Genomic DNA, 20,519 nt, shown 5'->3' on the forward strand with positions numbered 1-20,519 from the left:
GACAAGATGCTGCTGATGGGCTCAACAGCAACTCATCGGAATTTCCATATCACTGGAATTCCACCATTATGTGAACAATGTGATAGTATTGGTCAGACCAAAGGATGTAATGGTGTATGCTCGAGGAACAACCACGAGTAAGACAACATTATGAATATCGTTGGCTCTAACTTGATTTGACGATAGCCCACACTCAAATCAAGGTTTGGACAAGACGATAGATTCAACAACCGATCACGAGGAACAATCGATGAAGGTATCATCTCTCGTCAACACACACACACAAGATATCCCCTTTGGAGTGAACTAAGTGGATTAAGCTTTTTTCTTCCAACTCTCCAAGTTGTTATTTAGCTTGACCAACTAGCTCAGGGGTATCCAACACAGATTCTTGGAGAAGGAGTGGTTTACAAGAAACCAACTTGATCACGAACTCAACATAGCCGGTCAGGTGACAACCTGGTAACACTTCCGAGAAGATATTCGGAATTCCACGAACCACCGATTATGTTACGAAAGCTCGAGGGAGAACAATCTTGCTTTGCGAGGCAAGACGATGTGACCAATAGAGCAAGGGTTTGACACAATCCTAACTCATTGATCAAATAGTGCACCAGAAATAAGGACAAGGTAGCACGATCAATCCTAGAATAGTGATTCGATAACCAACACGCTAAGAATGATAATAATGTCCATAACTACCAAGCAACACAGTTGCTAGGAGTATTGATTTCACACATCATGGTTCACTTGTCGGTACTCTGGTTGCAACAACACGGAACCGAGGAGAGAATGATGATGGCGAGAAGTATCACTACGTCAAGAGTGCATAAGAGATGGTGCAATTCTCATGACAATCCTGACATAAAGGGGGTAATACTCCAGGATAGAACAGAGCAAAAGCTGGATTGGCATTTGATCTGCAGAACAGAACACAACTACTTTGACCCAATCCTGGATATGGATGAGATACTGGAGTTTGTTTCTCCTAGTCATTCCGGAATAGAATGGCTTGACGGACCACAAGAATAAAAGGGCATTGATGAACACAAATGCACACATACTCTTTGCTATCAACTGATAGAGGATGGTCGGGATACAACTGAAGAGGAACAACTCGAGGAACATATAATTTTCTGAGTTGTGGATGCATAGATTAGTATGTCGAGCAAAGCTCAACATTTCTTCTGGACAACCCATGCAGAACAGTAGGACTGGCAGAGTCACAATATAGAATGGGGAACTCATCGAGAGCACTCTTGTTGTGATCTTTTGATCCAACAAACTTCTGCCATAAGTGGTTCATAGTATTTGGAAGAAGGAAATACCACGGACCTCAAGGACTAATGCAAAGGTTACTAACATCCTAAAGGTACTAGCAACACTATCAACATGATGTAAGTAGAATGAATCTTGGGTTTAAGGACCCAGAAATAAAATACCTACTAACTAAATGGCATCACGGGATGCTTTCGAGAATGGTGGCCAGATTCATCACACTGGGAACACAAAACATGGCGAGATTACGAGATGGTTTCATAAGACACCTAGAGTCACAATAGTAGCTCCAACATATACGCTGAGGCAACGGAGTACCTCACAGACCGTGTAGTGTGCTTAATCTGGCCCGAAGGAACATCGAGGACGGGAAGAAGGGATTTACAAATGCATCAGACTATTTAGAAACCTGGGATGACTCGGACATCATAACGGCTATAAATGCTCAAAATGATTTGAGATATCCTGCAAAATGGTGGCATAACCACTTAACATCACAATATCAAAGTTCTGAGATGAACTGCCAACACACAGAAGTAGTAGGAACTGAACTCGGGCTTAAACTCAACAATCCTAGGCAACTATGGTTTAGTAACACGTCATCCTGATAGATAGATGAGAAGGCCTAGTTCTTAATCCCCGTAGAAAAGAAGAGGTTGACTCCGATCAGAAGGACATAAGGTAAAGGAGTAAAAAGAGCCTTACGTTCCCTTCCACAATCAATTCCCCTACATAACTAAAGCATTTCTAGACACAACTTCGACCATTTTGGCTTGGTAATCCTACAGGCAGTCAGGCTCTGATACCAACACTGTCAGGACCCCGATTCTAAGTCACACCGATCTAGCATGTAACACATCATATCACTTTGCGGCCTCACGCACGGTATTCCCACGGGTGCCACCTTACCTGGCCCGGAACCGTTTGCGCCTTTTGGCTCATGTATATGATAGTGTTGCTAGCATCCATATGACAAAGAACCCGGGCCGACATGGCTAGTCATGAACCCAAAGCGGCACTAACCTATGGGGACAGGCATACATGAATCACATCGAGCATGTCGGTCAGCACCGTGTGAATTCGGGCTGTAGCACTGGGCTAACAGGACTCCGGGAACCCGGGCTGTAGCAGGCTAGACAGGACTCCGGAAGTCACCGCCTGACATTTCCTCGAAGGAACAGACACAGGAACAAAGTGAAACACATGCCGGCCAGTCAAGTGTCCTGAGCAGTAGTGCTGGGCTAACAGGACTCCGGTGAACCGGGCTGTAGCGGACTACTATGGCTCATGGAAGCACTAGACTACATTTCCCCATAAGAGAGACTGCCAAGGATAAACAACTAGATTGTCGGATCGCACACATACCAAGCATTTCAGTCATACACACAATATGCTCGACATGTGCAAATACAACATGGCATCACAACATAACTTTACGACTCAAGTATTTATTCAGTAGGCTCCGAGGAGCGAGATATTACAAACATGGGTCTCATGACCCAACATTCAGAGCATACAAGTCAAAGCACATGCGAAAGCGTAACTTGTCTGAGTACAGACAACTAAAAATGAAGAAGGCTGAGGAGCCTGACTATCTACCAGACCCTCCCAAGGGTACAAGATCGTAGCTGAGGTAACAAGCTAAACATCGAAGCCCACGTGGAACTACTAGCGAGACTGAAGTCTCTCTGCAAAACATAAAATAAGCAAACGTGAGTACAAATGTACCCAGCAAGACTTACATCAGAACTAACCACATATGCATTGGTATCAACAAAGAGGGTGGTTGATTTAACTACAGCAAGCCAGCTTTGACTCAGTGGCTAACTTGAACTACGACTGCAAGTAACTCTTTTAAGGTGGCGCACACGAGTCCACAAATTCACCATACCAATACACCACTATGGATCCGCTCCCGTCTCCCTACGAGAACGCCATCCATAGCACTCACGCTTATCTTGCGAGTTTTAGAGTATCCACTTTCACTTGTCTATGAACTATGCAAGGGGTCCAAGTTTCCATATCCGAGGAATCCGGCTATTTGAATAGATAATGATAACCCTGCAGGGGTGTACTTCTTCACACACGCTCTCGCCACTTCACGCCCTGTACACGTCATGTACCACGGCAACCTTCAAGCGGAAGTCGGTCGAGGGAGTCGGCCATGACCTGACTAACCAACAAGTCTCTAGTCCAGGTTTATCGCCTATTCGGGTTCCATCCGCAAGGAGATCCGGCCGGGGTGTCGCTCACGGCCCCAAACAATGTGTGCAGGGTTCCCAAGCCCACCATCCGGGTGCCACTTGGTACACCGTGCCACTGTGCCTAGTCTGTCCCAAGCCCACCTATACCGGGTGCCACTTGGTAGACTACTAACACTACCTACAAACACCAGAAACTAGTTGCAACTCCTGGACAGAGATCGAGTTGATTAATAAGCCGAGAGGGGCCGAGTTACCGGAACCCAATGTGTGGTAGTAACTGTTCATGGATCACAAACACAGAACTCAGTTCCTGAGAACGACTGCAATGAGACAACCCACCATGTACTCCTACATGGCCTCTCACCGCTACCTTTACCAAATCGTGTTCACACCCTTAGCTCTCACACAGTAGGACATGTTCATCACCCTTCCAATTCATCTCTGATGAACCAGACCTGACTCAACTCTAAGCAGTAGCAGGCATGACAAACAAGCATTAATGAGTAGGCACATCAGGGCTCAAACAACTCCTACTCATGCTAGTGGGTTTCATCTATTTACTGTGGCAATGACAGGTCATGCAGAGGAAAGGGGTTCAGCTACCGCAGCATGTAACAGTTGAAACGTTGTTGTCCTAATGCAGTAAAAGAGAGCAGGAGTGAGAGAGTGGGCTTGTATCGGAATGAACAAGGGGTTTTTGCTTGCCTGGCACTTCTGAAGATACCATTGGGTCTTCATCAGTGTCAACGATCACAGCGTCGGTACAACGTCTATCGAGAGGGGACAAATACTGGCAACAGAGAAAGAAACACAATCAATGCAATGCACAATATGATGCATGATCATGACATGTCAATATGGTGTGGTTTGAGCTAATGCAACTAGCAACATGTTAAATGGAGTTGGTTTGAACCCTAGGTTCAAATTCAAACTCTATATGTGAGAGTTTAAATTCCATTTATGTGAATTGGCCTAGACAGCAGCCATAAGTTGTTCTAACATGCATGAAAATGCCATAAACAGATTCCTTGAATTTTTCTGATAATTTTTCATACATAAATTATTTCATTTGGAGTTATAGATTATTTTCTATGATTTTTTGAAGTTTTAGCTATTTTCTGGAAAAAAATCATTTGTAATTTATTTAAAATCCCAGAAAAGCTTTAATGCATCAGCATTGCGCAAGGGTGATGTCAGCGGGTCAATTTGTCGGCCAGGTCAAACCTGACCTCTGGGACCCGCAGGTCAGTCACTCAGCTAATTGACTGAGTTAATTAGCCCTAAGCTAACGCTAACTAAAATGTCAGCAGGGCTGGGCCCACATGTCAGCGAGTCAATGGGTTAACTAAGTTAATTAATCACTAATTAAACTAACAGTAATTGAACAGGGGCCTGGGCCCACACGTCAGGACCTAGGGGAGGTCAAACCGGGGTCTCCCCGGGCCAGTGGGGTCAACCCTGCCGGTCAAAGCGGTCCACCCGCCGGCGTCTAGCCGCCGGCGAGGGCCGAGACGGCGGTGGGGCTCGGAATTGCGCTACGGGGCACGGTTCAAGCCGCGGCTAGGCGTGTTGGAGTGCCCTCGCCGGTGCGCATCGTTTGGTGGTGCTAGCCGGACCTGTGGTCGCCGGAGGCGACGGCTACGAGCTCGGCAGCGGCGGCCGGCGTTCGGGCGCAGGTGGTGGGGGGGCTACGGCGTGCAATAGAAGGAACAGAGAGGGGGAGGAGGAACAGGAGCTCACTGCGGTTGCGACGAGGCCAACGGCGAGCTCGGGGAGGAACCGGAGTGAAGCGGGGCGGCGAGGGGATCTCCGGCGACCCGAGGAGGATGAAGGGGTCGGGGACGGTGCTTCGAGGCGTCCGGCGGGGCGCGGCTCGGTAGAGAAGAAGTGGAGGATGCGGCGGTGCTTCTAGGCTGCTCGAGGGAACGAGGGGGAGGCGATGGCCGCAGTGGTGCTCGTCGTCGGCGGCGGGCGCATTCGGTCTAGCGGGAGAGGGACGAGGGAGAGGCAGAGGAGGGGAGAGTGGCGTCCAGGGGGTCGAGGCGGCGCCGAGGAGAAGACGCGAGGCGTCGCGGTGGCCAGGGGACGCAGGCAGGCAGCCTGGTGGCGTGGCGCCCAACGTGCGCCGTGCGTTGTCCCTCCTCTGCCTACTGGCAGAGGTTGGGGATGACTGGCACGGCCAGGTGGGCTGGGCCGGCACATGGGCCGCACAGGTAAGTGGCCAGGTTGGCTTTTCTCTCTCTCTCTTTCTAATTCTTTCTATTTTCTATTATCTGTAATTTTTTTAGATTTATTAAAAATGCCAGAGCATTTTCAAAAATCATGAGACTGCTTGTGGCCACTGTTTGGATTATTTCCAATAGCAAACATTTCAGTTCATGAATATTTGGACATTTAAAATATTTTATAGCATTTAATGTCCAAATGCAAATAGAGTATGATTTAATTCAGAGCCCAAATAGGTCATGGAAAAATGTGCATCACCTCTGGTTACTGGTTACAACATTTTCCATAAATGATGAACATTTTTGAAAGCCATTTGGATTTACTGAAAATATTTTGTTTGAACCTAGTGAATTGCTTTAATGCTAGGGTTTAGGCAATCCCCATTTCAAGTTTCTTTCAAAGTTTAAACATGATGGCATGATGAGAGAGCAGAGTCAGGCAAGGGCTGAACTGGGGCTGTGACATGCCATTTGCGTTGGGCATGAAATCAAGGAGATGGAACCCATATAAGTTCATAATCACCTCAAAGAACCCAGATAAGGGGGGACAGAGGCCACAGATGAAGTAAGTGGCAAAGAACCGATAAGAATCAGGGATATCCACCTCACCTGCCTTGTAGACTATGGGAGCCCCATACCCTTTATGAACAGGCCGCCCCCACAAATATCCATACTTCGCCTAAAGAACGGGGCCGCTCAAGGTCGACGGAACAAAGACGATGCCCTCGCTCCGCTTCTTGTTCAGCTTCGCCGACCTCTTGTTCCCCTTGGCGGCGGCCTCCTTCGCTATGATTGTCGGCTTTCTATTCTCTGTGGGATTCTTCCCCATTGCTGCGGCAACATGGAGAGGGGAGGGATTTGTTGGGAAGGGTGGTGGAAGAAGGAGAAGTAGATGAGGAACTATCACTTGGCTTGCGGAGGAAGAAGATGGAGGAGCGAGGTGAGAGACAGGTGAATCGTGTCGCTCTACTTTTCCCAACTCTTAAGGGGAGGGGAAACAGGGCAGAAGCGCGATGCTTCCAAAAGTTACCATTTAACCATAACTGCAACAGTGCCACGACCCCACGACGCACAGTAATTGCGCAAAGTGGACGTTGGGTTGACTGGTCGCCATGATGGAATGACACACATAGCCCTCTCCTACCACATGTCCACGCACTGTTTGGGCCTAACCCAATGTGCCACGCAACACGTATGGCTCACGCGTGGGGTCTTATGTCGGGGAAAATATACAGGAGTATGCATTTTCCCCTGACTCATGCACGGACCGGCCAAGACTAAATCAGAGATTGAGGGACCAAGAGATTTGAAGAACCAACATGCAGTTCAGAGGGACCACGATCAAACCAGAGGAGCCATATATCAGCAAGAGAAGGGACCCCCTTGCCAGGCAGGCGATCCCGGCAACGGGCGAGGCCACCACCAGAAGCAGGCAACCCAGGCACCCCGGCAAGGTCTGCTGGGGCTTGTGGGGGCAGAACCACCCCAACAACCACTCAAGCACCACCCACGTTGTCCATCAGTGTGGTGTCAAGCAGCAAGGTGATTAAGTGGCAGCCATTTCCTACAGAAGAAACCCACATATGACCCCCGTCCTGCGGTGTGTCGAGGGAACAGGCGCGGAGCTAGCAAGATAGCCCGGCAAGCCTTGTCGGGCAACCAGTGATGTGACACTAAGTGGTGCATTTAATGGACCCTGTCAGCCCGCAGAGTTAGGTATGATAGCACTGTTCTCTATCATATCAGTGGATAATGACTACTTTGCAATTGTGGTGACCCCTTAATCTATAAAAGGAGGCCCATGGCACCCGTAGGAAGGGTTGGAAAGCTGACAAACCCACACGCACATGCGCGCATAGTCGCTACCGCCCCAAGGCAACCCCTGCCGGGCAAGTGTACTATGCTTCACCACCTCCATTCCACCATCAATCCACCAAAGCAGGAGTAGGATTTTACGCCTCACGGCGGCCCGAACCTGGGTAAATTGCTCATGTGCTCTCTACTATGCTGTCGTGCGCTGGTCTGCTCTTTGCGCAACACGATGTCCCCCTGCCGAAACAGCAAGGGGGCTCCTGGTCCCATAGGTGGCCGTGGAAATCCCGCGACATGAACCTTCATCTTGGAAAGTATCCAACGGTTGCGCATGTTGGATTGGAATAGAACTATCACAACTATTGGGTTGATGTCTGGTATATTTCTGTGGACTTGGCTAAACCTCTACATGTACTTCCGTAGAGTCTCTCCTTCCTTCTACGAGAGAAGCTGCAAATCGCTGGGCCGCCCTGGTTCTTGATGGCCTCCCGTGAAGGAGCCAAAGAACTCATGGCACAGGTCAGCCCAGGTCGAGATGTAGTTCTCTGGCAGATGCATCAGCCAAGACCTCACGTTTGGCTTGAGTGCCAAAGGGAAGTCGTTGGCAAAAACCTTCTCATCCCTTCCCCTGGCAGCTTTAACAGCGATGATGTAGATCCTCAAGACCTCTGCCGGGTTCAGTCTCTCATCATACTTCTCTTGTATCTCTGGCTTGAACGTGCGAGCGGACAACCAGCGGACTTGTCGCACCTGACGGGTGAAGGCAGGGCACCCAACCTCGAAGGGTGGGTACCTGCCTCCGCCGAGCGCATGCTAGTCGACATTGGGGCCATTGCGCCCATCTGACTGGTGGTAGTTGTTGCGGCGTCTCGTGATGGTGACGCGCGCGCCCTCCCTCTAGCTGTCCTCGGTGGCTCGCCGTCGGCCTTGACAAGCTCTTGGTCACGCAGCCCTCATGTTGGTTGCCACGGCGGGAATTGCACCCTTTAGCATGGCCAACAACGTGGGCTGCCATCATCATCTGGGGAGGTCGTGACGGGCCAGCTCGCTGTGAGCCTCTAGCACCGGCAAAGCCAATCAGGCTCTGAATGGTGGCTCTCCACTCATCCATCTGATTTGCTGCCGGTGGAAATCTTAGCAGCAACTAGGCCAGCGCCATGGCCTCCGAAGCGGTACTTGGCATAGGTGAGGATGCTGTAGAAATGCACTGTCGCCCAGCTCCCAATGGTGCCGGCAGTGGCTGGACCGGGCTCCCGCCGTCCGGAGCCAGTCACTTGGATGGCGTGGTGACGAGGTAGTGGCGCGTGCGCACCAATGACCCCGTCCGGAGCATTGGTTGGGCCAATTTGCTCTAGGGGTGGTGCATGTCCTGCGACCGTGCCCACGGTGGGGATGGCCAGAGGATTCTGATTCGCTTCAGGGCGAAAGCTACCAACATGGTCGTGCCCCTCGGTTGGGCGGGGAGGGACAAAAGGAATAATCTCTCTACCCGTACCTCGCAGAGCGTGGCTGCCGAGATGTTGTTGGTGCTCTCCCTCTCCGGTGCCTCCCGTTCCTGCTTCGGCCACGGGGGAGGTGGTGACAATGCCGCCTGCGTTGACCACATCCCCTACAGCGTCCACATCCTCATGTGTCCCCGCATTCCCCACGGTGACGGCGGTCGCGGGCGGTGGGGCCTTCGAGGTGGACGGGTGAGTTGCGACACCGGGCTTCTTCTTGGGCATCATTGTTGATGGAGCCGTCGATGACAAAAGTGGCGATGAAGATGACGCGCTACATACACTCCTCAGGTTCGCGCAAGTGAACTCCCCTACCTGGCGCGTCAAAGATGTCGTGGGAAACCACGACCACCTATGGGGCCATGATCCCCTTCTGGTTCGGCGGGGGGATGGACACGCTGCACAAAGAGCAGAGAAGCGTAACACAGCATGACAGAGATCACACGGGCAGTTTTACCCAGGTTCGGGCCGCCGTGATGTGTAAAACCCTACTCCTACTTTGGTGGATTGATGGTGGATAATGGCGGAAAACGTGGCGCTCTTGCCCGACAGGGGTGCCTCGGGGCAAGAGTGGCTACGCGCGTATGAATGTGCGAGGGTCCGAATCCTCTCTACGGTTGCCATGGGCCTCCATTTATAGATAAAGGGGTCACCACAGTGGCAAATCAGTCTTCTACACAATGATTAGATAGTGCTATCATACCTAACTCTGTAGGCGGATAAAGCGCATTAAATGCGCTGCTCAGTGTCACATCATAGTGTGCTCGGCAAGCCTTGCCGGGCTGTTTTGCCAGCTTCGCGCCTGCTTGCTAGACACATCTCAGGATGGGTGTCATCTAGAGGTGTTTTCCATAGAAAGTGGCTGCCATCTGGCAGTAAGCAGCCACTTAGTCACTTAGGGGCTTGACACCACATTGATCGATGATTTGCGTCGCTATGAATTGGAGCAGTGGAGCTTTGTCGGGGCAGTCCGCCCTTGCTGTTCCCGGCAAGCCTTCCGGGGTGGTCTGGTCGCTTGTATTCAGGGCAATCCTCGTCCTCGCCAGGCTCACCTGCCTGGCAAGGGAGGTTTTTCCCTTAGCGATATCTTGTTTCTCTGGCTCATCTTGGTCTTCTTGATCTGCACTTTGATCATTCAAAGAACTGATCTCTTGTGCTTTGTCTGAACTTGGGTGCTGCAATCTTGTTCTTAGGCATGTGCACAGTCTGGGCAACAAACCCAGGGTTTGTTGTACTGACACCCTCTCTCTCGGTGGCGCCGGAGCACTGCAGGGGCAATCATCATGACGGCGATCTACTCCAAAGACTCTGTCTCCTTCCCAATCTATATTCAGCGGTCCACTCTCCTGCAACCCACTGTAACCTCTACTTGAACATGTTTCTTTATGCTTCGTATTAATATCCAATACTATATTGCCATCCTATGATGTTTCAGTAGATCTATTTTGTCCTATGGGTTCATCATGATCTTGGTTGGTATGAGTGTATATTTCATTATGGTGCTGTCCTACGATGCCCTTTGTCTCGCGCTAACATGAGGGGTCCCTGCTGTAGGGTGTTGCAATATGTTCATGGTTCTCTTATGGTGGGTGGCGTGAGTGATAGAAGCACAGACCCAAGTTTGGTGGTTATGGCGCATTGGAGTAAAGAGGACTTCATACTTAATGCTATGGTTGGATTTTACCTTAATGATCTTTGGTAGTTGTGGATGCTTGCTAGAGTTCCAATCATAAGTGCATATGATCCAAGTAAGGAAAGTATGTTAGCTCATGCCTCTCCTTCATCTAAAATTGCAAGAATGATTACTGGTCTAGTTATTGATTGCCTAGAGACAATTCCGCAAATCCTATCACCACTCTTCCACACTGGCTTTATGAAATTGTACTTTATTAAAACAGAACCTAATTTTTATTTCCAAGTTATTTATTATCTTGCAAACCTATCCACCCCTACAAGGTACTTCTAGTTTTATTCTTGTTCTTGGTAAATCAAATGTCAAGCGTGTGTAGAGTTGTATCGGTGGTCGATAGAACTTGAGGGGATATTTGTTCTACCTTTAGCTCCTCGTTGGGTTCAACACTCTTATTTATCTAAAAAGGCTACAAACGATCCCCTATAATTGTGGGTTATCATGCATCCTGGCATCCTAAGGAAATCGTAGCCATGATGGCAACCGCCATGAACCTGGCAATGGCAAGGTACCCCAGGATGGCGTTGTATGAGAGGCTGATGTGGGCCACATCAAAGTCGATGAGCTCGATGTGGTATTTGTCACGCTTGCCAAAGGTGACTGGGAGGCACACCTGCCCCAGGGCGGCGGTGGAACCGTCGGTCAACCCAGAAAACAGCATGGTGGGCATGAGCTGATCATAGGGCAGCTGAAGCGTCTCAAATGTCTCAACAGAGAGAACATTGAGCTCAACGCCACCATTGATGAGAGTCTTGGTGACAAGGACGTTGCTAATGGCGGGCGTGCAGAGCATCGGCAGCGGGCCTGCGGCGGCCAAACACTTGAGGTGGTCCTTGGAGTCAAAGGTAATGGCGTATTGCGACCACCTGAGGGGACACGCAGCCTCAAGCTTCGGGAGGGCCGCGTTCACCTCACGAGAGAACCGCTTGAATACGTGGTTTGAGTTAGGGGCCTAGGCACCACCGAGGATGTAGGCGATGGCATGGGGTTTCTGGAAGCCCCCAGCCACATCATCCTATTGGTTGTCGTCATTTCTCCTTGGCGGTGGCGGCAACAGATGGAGGCCAGCATTGCCCTGAGGACGGGCCTCACGAGGCTTGTCACGCCATTGGCATCGCGAGGCTTATCACGCCAGTGGTTCTCGTGAGGCTGGTCGCGCCAGTCCTGACGAGAGTTGTGGTTGTCCCAGTGGCCTCCGCTGCGGCCTCCTCCATGATTGTAGCCACGGTCGCCACTCTCGGGGCGGCGGCCGAGGCGCCCGTCACGAAGTGGCTTGAGATCCTAGCAGTCATTGGTGTGGTGGTTGTGTTCTTTGTGGAAGACGCAGAACGGGCGGTTGCCCCTGGGAGTGTAAGTGCATCTAGTGCCCCTTGGTGATTTTGGTGTATTGAAGACTTATAGGTTTTAAGGGACTAATGTGTTTGTGAGTGTACACAGGTCTATAAGTCTATGAGGAGTTTGATATTTCCAAAGAAAGTCGACCCCTAAAAATGAAGTTCTTCGACTAAAGACTTTGAATCTCTAAAGACTTTCTGAAGACTTTGAAAGTGAAGAAATTGGTGTGACCGTGAATACTTGGTATTCATTCGAGGAACATGAAGTGTAAAGACTTTTGTTTTTGTAGTTTCATTTTCTCTTTCTTGAGTCATAAGAAACACCGTACTGTTAAAGGGAGTCGAGGAAATACTAAGGAAAAATTTCCATGTGATGCTCAACTCAAAATCCTACACCTACCAATCCCTTCGAGTGAAGCCATTGGAAATCTCATACAGTTCAGTCAATTTCTTCAGTGACAGAGACGAAGTTCTTCTGGTCTCTGAGGAATTTGTTCTGACTGAGGAGTTAGGAATTCCCCAGTGCGGATTACCTTCACAGTGAGGAACATGATAGCCCTGAGGATTTTGCTACTCAAAATTCCGACCGTTGCTGTGCTATGCGCCAGCTGTCCCAAAATATCTATCCACCTAACGGTCATATCATTGAAGGGCATTTATGTCTTATCATGTTGGGCTGCTCCCTAGGCTATAAATAGCCTCCCCCTACAACCACTAGCTGGTTGGCTACTCCGAGAGAAACTGACACTTGTCATTTGAGAGCAACCCATCCTCCGAGGACTTTGAGTGAAAATCATCAAGTGAGGAAAAACCAAAACCCAAACCCAAACACCTACAAACCCCAAGTGATTGAGCATCACTGAAGAGATTGATCCTGCGTGGATCCGACGCTTGTTACCTTTGAAGACTGTGCTTCTTCCAGATGGTTAGGCGTCATGGTCTAGAGCATCCAAGAGGAATTGTGGATCGCCGAGTGACCAAGTTTGTGAAGGTTCAGAAGTCACCTGAAGACTTACCACGAGTGATTGGACGACGTCTATGTGACCTTAGTTCAAGGAGAATACGGTGAGGACTTGGTGTCCTGAGCTGCGTGCTCAGGACTGGGTGTCCGGGACTGTGTGTCCTCGAGTTTAAATACTCACCCGCTCCAACCAGACGTACAACTGAGACAGCAGTTAGAACAGGTCTGCGAAATCATTGTCTTCACCAAGCTTACTGGTTCCATTTCCTCAACTCTTTCATTTCATCATAACTATGTTGTGTACTTGTTCATATCTGTGTTTGAAGACTTTAACTGAAGACTTTCTCAATTTCCTCAGTTCAATTTCTTCAGTCTATTTGTCTTCATCCTGTGTTATCCCATGCTTACGTTTCCTGTACTCTGTGTCTGTCTTCATTTCATCATGATGACTACGCTTGTGTTCTGCTATGTTCACTTTTGAGTACTTATTCCGCTGCTAGTAGTTCTTCATTAAGGAATTTCCTCACCGGCAAATTCCTTAGTGAAGAATTTCATAAAAATCGCCTATTCACCCCCCTCTAGTTGATATAACACACTTTCAATTGGTATCAGAGCAAGGTACTCCCTTGTTCTGTGTGATTTTGGTTTAACCGCCTGGATTTTTAGTTATGTCGACCGCAGGTATGATCAAGGTCTCTGCTGGGTGTCCTACCTTCGATGGGACGGACTACCCCTACTGGAAGAATAAGATGCGAATGCATCTTGAGGCAATTGATAATGATCTCTGGTATGTTGTGGAAAATGGTGTTCCCTCAGTCACAGCTTCTCTGAATGCTGCTGATGTGAAGAGATTCAAGCAACTCGACTCCCAAGCAAAGAATATCATATGTGGCCATCTGAGCAAAGGACAGTATGGCAGAGTAAGTGCTTTGGAGACATCGAAGCTTATCTGGGATAGGTTGTCCAAAGTGAATGAAGGAGTCTCAACACAGTGTGACTCTCGAGTTGATGTTCTTCGCAATCTCTTCAACCGCTTCAAAAGACTCGACAATGAAAATGTTCAACAAAACTTCGATCGCCTCACTGACATCTCAAATGAGCTTCAAGCACTTGGTGCCACTGACATCACCGATCATGAGGTGGTGAAGAAATTGCTGAGATCGCTTGATTCCTCATTTGACACTCTGGCATTGATGATACAAGAACGTGCTGATTACAAGTCACTTGATCCCGCTGATATTCTCGAGAGGCTAAATACTCATGAGTTCCAACTTGCTGAAAAAAGAGATCTCTATGGTTCGAGCTATAGCAGATCACGCGCACTGAAGGCCAAGGCAGTATCTGATTCTGAAGATGAAGACTCTGGTAGCAGCCTTGGTCATCCTGAAGAACTAAGCCATGATCTAGCTTTGCTCGTGAAGAAGTTCCAAAGGTTCTCAAGACGTGGTCGCTTTGGAAGACCCTCAAGGAGCAATGATTCCTCATCCAGTGACTGCAAGAGGAGGCTCTGTCACAAATGCAAGAAACCTGGACATTACTTTCAAGATTATCCTCAATGGGAAAAGGAATCAAAGAAGAAGAAATACAAGTGTTACAGTTCTGATGATGCGGAGAAAAAGAAGAAATCCACAAAATCTTCATCATCAAAATCCTCAAAGCCTTCATATCACAAGAAGAGCAGCTCCAAGGAAACTAGGGCATTCATTGGCAAGGAAATGGACTCTGAGGCTGAATCTGAAGAAAATGAGGAAGATGAGTCATCAGAGGAGTCTGAATCCGGAGTGGCGAGCCTAGCTCTCGCTACTGCATTCGTCAGCAAGTCTATCTTCAACGCCGAAGAAAATGACCTCACCAACAAGGCTGATGAAGGGGATGATGACTATGCTCCCACCTATTGCTTCATGGCAGAGGGTGCCAAGGTACTCAAATATACCTCATCTGAATCATGTGAGAATGAATCTGATGAAAACCTTAAGCCCAGCTATTCTAAACTTGCTAAGATTGTTGTAAAACAACAAAGGGCTTTAGAAAAGGTTCAAAACATGCTAGACAAAAGTGATGATATGTTCGGTGAATAAATGGATCACACTAAAGCCTTGACTGAAAATCTTCAGAGATTTCAGACTAGGTTTGACAATCTTCAAAGTCATCATAACACTCTCTTATCCGATCATGAGAAGATTTCTTATGAATTTCTTCAAAGAAAGCAAGATCTTGAGAAGCTAAGAGTGAGTTATGAAGATCTTCAGAAGGAGCGCGATTCATTACTTGCTCAACAAATCAGCGCTTCTCAAGAAGAATTTGTTCCTTCATGCTTGAAGTGCATTGAACGTGAATCTGCTAATTCTTCACCTGAATGTTCAAATGCTGCTAATGTATCAAATTCTTCACATGCCTCAGCTATCTCTAATTCCTCATCTGAGGACATTGCTAGTATCACTAATGATGCAGGGCTGAAGGAATTGTACATGACAGGCATGTACAAAAGCCTCAAAGGGCATCAGACTCTTTGTGATGTGCTTAAAAAGCAGATCCTCAACAGGAACCCTAGGAAAAAGGGTATCGCTTTTGAGAGGAAACTCAATGCTGATGGTACATATTGGAAGCTTGAGCAGTACCCCAAAACTACATGGGTTGCTGCAAAGGGACCTCCAGTTGATCCATCTAACTTATCTGGATTTGCATGTGAATCTCCTCATTCTGATGATGAGTCATTTGACTCCAACTATAAATTGTTCAAAAATCAGAATGGTGAAGTATTTGCTAGATATGTTGGCACTAACTGCAGGAACGGTCCTCCTATGAAGAAAATCTGGGTTCCCAAAAGATGCCTTGAAAATCTTCAGGTGAATGTCATCATGACGCCACCTGTGAAGAATAGGAACCCCATATCAAATTCCTCATATGGATCCAAGTCCTCATACGGACCAAACTCCTCACATGGATCATATTCCTCAAAAGGATCAAAGTCCTCATATGAACATCATCGTGCTAACCCGTCTGTTTCGCAGGGAAGATCTAAATATTATGGATATGTGCATTATTCTTCAAATCATTATGTCCATAAGTCCTCGAAGAATTTCTCTGCTTACTCTTATGCTTACTCTAACCCCTCTTATGTGAAACGAAATGGACTGGCTTCTATGCCATCCTTCTCGTATTGAGCTCGCAGAATGATGAACTTTTTGTCACCCCTTCAGATGTGGGTGGTGAAGAAAAGGAACTAATATCTTATGTAGGTTTAGGTCTCCAGACGTACGTAATCGTCTAAAGAATTTGCTGGAGACCTGAGTGTGCCTGATAGGATGCAGGCTAATCATGAAAAAACGAACTTTCATTTCTCACGTCCTCATACTGTTTTATCTGTTCTTTTGCTTGATGAAATTGATCTGATGAATTGATGTCATATTCTTCACTTATGAAGTATATGAGTTTGTAAGCTGGACTAATTCGTCTGCAGGATGATCAACCCAAAGCCACTGAGTGGATGTACAAATCACATGACTGGTGACAAGAATCTATTGATGGATGCTCCATTATCTCCGTCACATCTGAACCATATCGTCTTTGCTGATAAAGGCAAAAGTCAGGTATTGGGTCTAGGTAAGGTTGCGATCACAAAGGATCGACACATGGACAAAGTCATTCTTGTTGAGTCCTTAGAATACGACCTTATGTCTGTCTCAATGCTTTGTGATCTTGATATGGTTGTTGTCTTTGGCAAGTACCGTTGTGTTGTGGTTATGGAATCTGACAATTCCAAAGTCTTCAAAGGATTTAGGAGAGGAGACCTGTATATTGTTGATTTCTCTACAGGACCACAACCAGCCGTGTGTCTACTTGCAAAAGCTTCAGAAGGCTGGCTCTGGCATCGACGACTTGGTCATGCAGGCATGAGGAATTTGCACACTCTTGCGAAGAAGAAGCATGTCATTGGCATTGAGAATGTCAAATTCCTCAAGGATCACCTATGCGGAGCCTGTGAAGCTAGGAAGATGACAAAGGCCAAGCATCCAGCAAAGACTATCATGACCACTACTCGTCCATTTGAACTGCTTCACATGGATCTTTTCGGTCCTAATCATTAATCTGTTGTTTCAAATGATGCATCTCAATATGGCTTTGTTATTGTTAATGATTACTCTCGATACACATGGGTACACATTGTTACTTACAAACATGAAGTGCAAGAAGTCTTCAAACGATTTTCCTCGAGGGCTTCAACCAACTTTGGTGTGAAGATAAAGCACATCAGAAGTGACAATGGCACTGAGTTCAAGAATTCTGGTCTCGATGACTATCTTGATGAACTTGGTATTACTCATGAGTTATCTGCTCCTTACACTTCTTAGTAGAATGGCGTCGTGGATCGCAGGAATAGGACTCTTGCTGAGATGGCTCGCACTATGCTTGATGAATACAAAACGCCTCGTCGGTTCTGGATTGAGGCAATTGACACTGTGTGCCACATCATCAACAGAGTATATCTTCACAAATTCTTCAAGAAGACTGCCTATGAACTCCTCACTGATAAGAAACCCCAATGTAATTTATTTCAAAGTCTTTGGTGCTAAATGTTAGATTAGAGATCCTCATCACAACTCAAAATTTGCACCAAAAGCACATGAAGGTTTTATGCTTGGTTACGGAAAGGACTCGCACACCTACAGAGTCTTCAACAATGTTCTTCACAAGGTTGTCAAAACTGTAGATGTGCGGTTCGATGAAACTAATGGCTCGCAAAGAGAGCACCTACCTAATGTGATAGATGAACCATCACCTGAGGAAACTATCAAGTTCAAGGCTACTGAGGATGTCATTCCTACTGAAGAATCAGCTTAAGAATTCATTCAAGAACATGAAGAACGTCGAGCTAATGCACCTGAAGAAAATACTGAAGAAAATGGTGCTGAAGAGAATGCTGATCAAACTCTTCAACGACAACCAGCTCATCCTCACATTGCAAAAGAAGTGCAAGTTGAAAAGATCATCAATGACATCAAAGCGACAGGTCCTCTCACAAGCTCAAAAGCTTCACATTTATCTAACTTTTGTGGGCACTATGCTTTTGTCTCTATCACAGAGTGTGGGGACCCCGACTCATAAGTCGTGATCACCGAATGCACGTGTATAGTGATCCCAGAGATCAATGCTCATTGAACACACAGAAGCTGAATAACAAGAGTCTTACATCCATACATATCGTCTTACACAAATCATGACCATTATGGTCAAGTCTTACATAGATAAAGCCACGAGGGCTGAATATCGAATAAACTTCAGCAGCGGAAATCTTTCGTTGATAAGTAGAACCCATGCCATCTGCCTTAACCCTACAGGCATTCTGACTGGGAAACATCCTAGTTCGCATGTTCGTCTCCAAAGAACTCTTCTTCGAACTCCGGTTCTTCCATGCCTGGCCAATTAAATAACCAGTGGCAAGCCAATGAGTACTTTGAATGTACTCGCAAGCAACCCATGTTTTGGCTCAAGATACAACAATGCATGACATAGGTCAATTTTTGCAGAAAGCTAATTTTTGTTGTGATATGACATGTTTAATAACTGGTAAACCATGCATCGCATGAATTCAAGTAACCATAGGGGTTGGTTACAGATATCAACATAAAGGGAGTGGGCTCCAACCCAACTCATTCATGTCAAGTCCTTTGACTTGACGCAAGAAGTACTTCCCACACACACTGGTTTGTAAACAAGTGGACGTAGCCCAAGAGCGGTTACCCAACTGTCCTTGACCGTGGACACGGCTATTCGAATAGTTTTACACTCTGCAGAGGTTGCACACTTTACCCACAAGATCCGGGGAACTTCCGTGTCATCCACGACCCGCGGTACCTCAAGTACCCGGGGTAAGCACCCGATCACTATCTTTCCCTAGACGACACAAACATGGAGTCCACTCGTTGTTCCATATCATCACGATGTACATCATACGAGACTCACTCGAGATCGTAACATCCGAGAGGGGACACAACGGTGTATCTGATGCCCTGTGGAAACCGTCATGGCCGCCCTACCTGGCACGACCCCGTCCCGAGAGAGCGCACCAACAACTCTCCCGTCACTAGTAATGCGGGCTCCAAGCTAGTATCGGCCTAGGTAATTAATAATGACCTTTCCCATACAAGGGTAGAGTGGTTGCGCATGTAAGGTTGGAATAACGGTCGCAACTTAAACCAATCCGTTTGAAAAACAACACACACACTTGCCTCGGTACACCACTTCGTCATCAAGTGGTTACCCAACTCATCATCTCCCCGGGCATAAGTGGCAGCCGATGGGGGTTTTCGAAAAGTATTTTGAAAATACTTTGTCTCCATCACCATGCATATTCCCATCCCTTTTTGCATAGCACTACTTTAGCATCCTATCTACTCCCACCGGCATAACCCTCATAAGGAGGTAGGGTCATGCACAATGCAAGTATCAATGAGGAAGTAATAGAGTCAACCCATCAAAGTGGTTACCATCTCATCATGGTTCTGATGCAACACTAATAAAGTGCTATATGACATGCATAAAAAGGGTTTCATAGACATGGTCAAAGGGCTACTTGCCTGGCTAAACAAAGTCTTCTAGGTCTTCAAAGTCTTCTGGTCCAACTCTTTCGTCAACAATGCAATCTATCGTCGCAAAATAATAACGAGAAAATAAGGCAATAATAAAACAGAAAAACCAAAGTGCTCAGAAAAATGTCAACTCATTTTTGTTAAATACTAGGGTGAAAACTAATAAGGGGAAAATTCCTAGTTTTGGATTTGGAGTCATGGAAACGGTGCTAGGAATTTTAAATGACAGGCATAAATGCTCAAATTCAAATTTGAATTTGAATAGTGAAGAAAAGTTGGTTTGATAAGAGTGAAAACTGCACCAATAAATAGGTGGGATTATTACAAGGATTTAGGAGTTGGAATTATTGAATTTGGATGAATATTTAATCCTGAGGAATTTTTACAGGTTTGACAAAAAATAAAAAGGGGAATGGGCACTATGCCTGCTGGGCCAGAACAGCCGCAGGGCAGCAGCCCAGCCAGCGACGCGGCCCAACCGAGCCGACGCGCGTGCGCGCCAAATTTTTAAACCTGACGGGCGGGGCCCGGCGTTAGTGAGAGAGGGCGTGGGAGAGGGAGAGGACAGAGAGGCTGACGGGCAGGGCCCCTTGTCAGGGTCGTTGTCAAGCCTCGTCCGACGGCGGCGAGGCTTACCGGCGACGATGCAGGGCACGGCGAGCTTGGACAAGGGCAGGGACGGACTCAGCGTGGCATCGCCGTTCGGGTGGAGGTGGAACCGGTCGCCGGGGTGGCCTGGTTCGCCGACGACGAGGTCACGCGGCGGAGGGGCTTTAGCGGTGGCGGTTCCGGCTGTTTTCGGCAGCTACAGAGAGGGGAAACAAGGGGGAAAGGATCAGAGAGCTGCAGGGGTTCCACATTGAGAGGAAAGGGGGTCGGGGACGGCCTGTACCTCGCGAACTCCGGCGAGCCAAAGCGGCAGAGCT

The sequence above is a fragment of the Triticum urartu genome, chromosome 5 (assembly GCF_003073215.2).
Source record: "Triticum urartu cultivar G1812 chromosome 5, Tu2.1, whole genome shotgun sequence".
Lineage (NCBI taxonomy): Eukaryota > Viridiplantae > Streptophyta > Magnoliopsida > Poales > Poaceae > Triticum > Triticum urartu.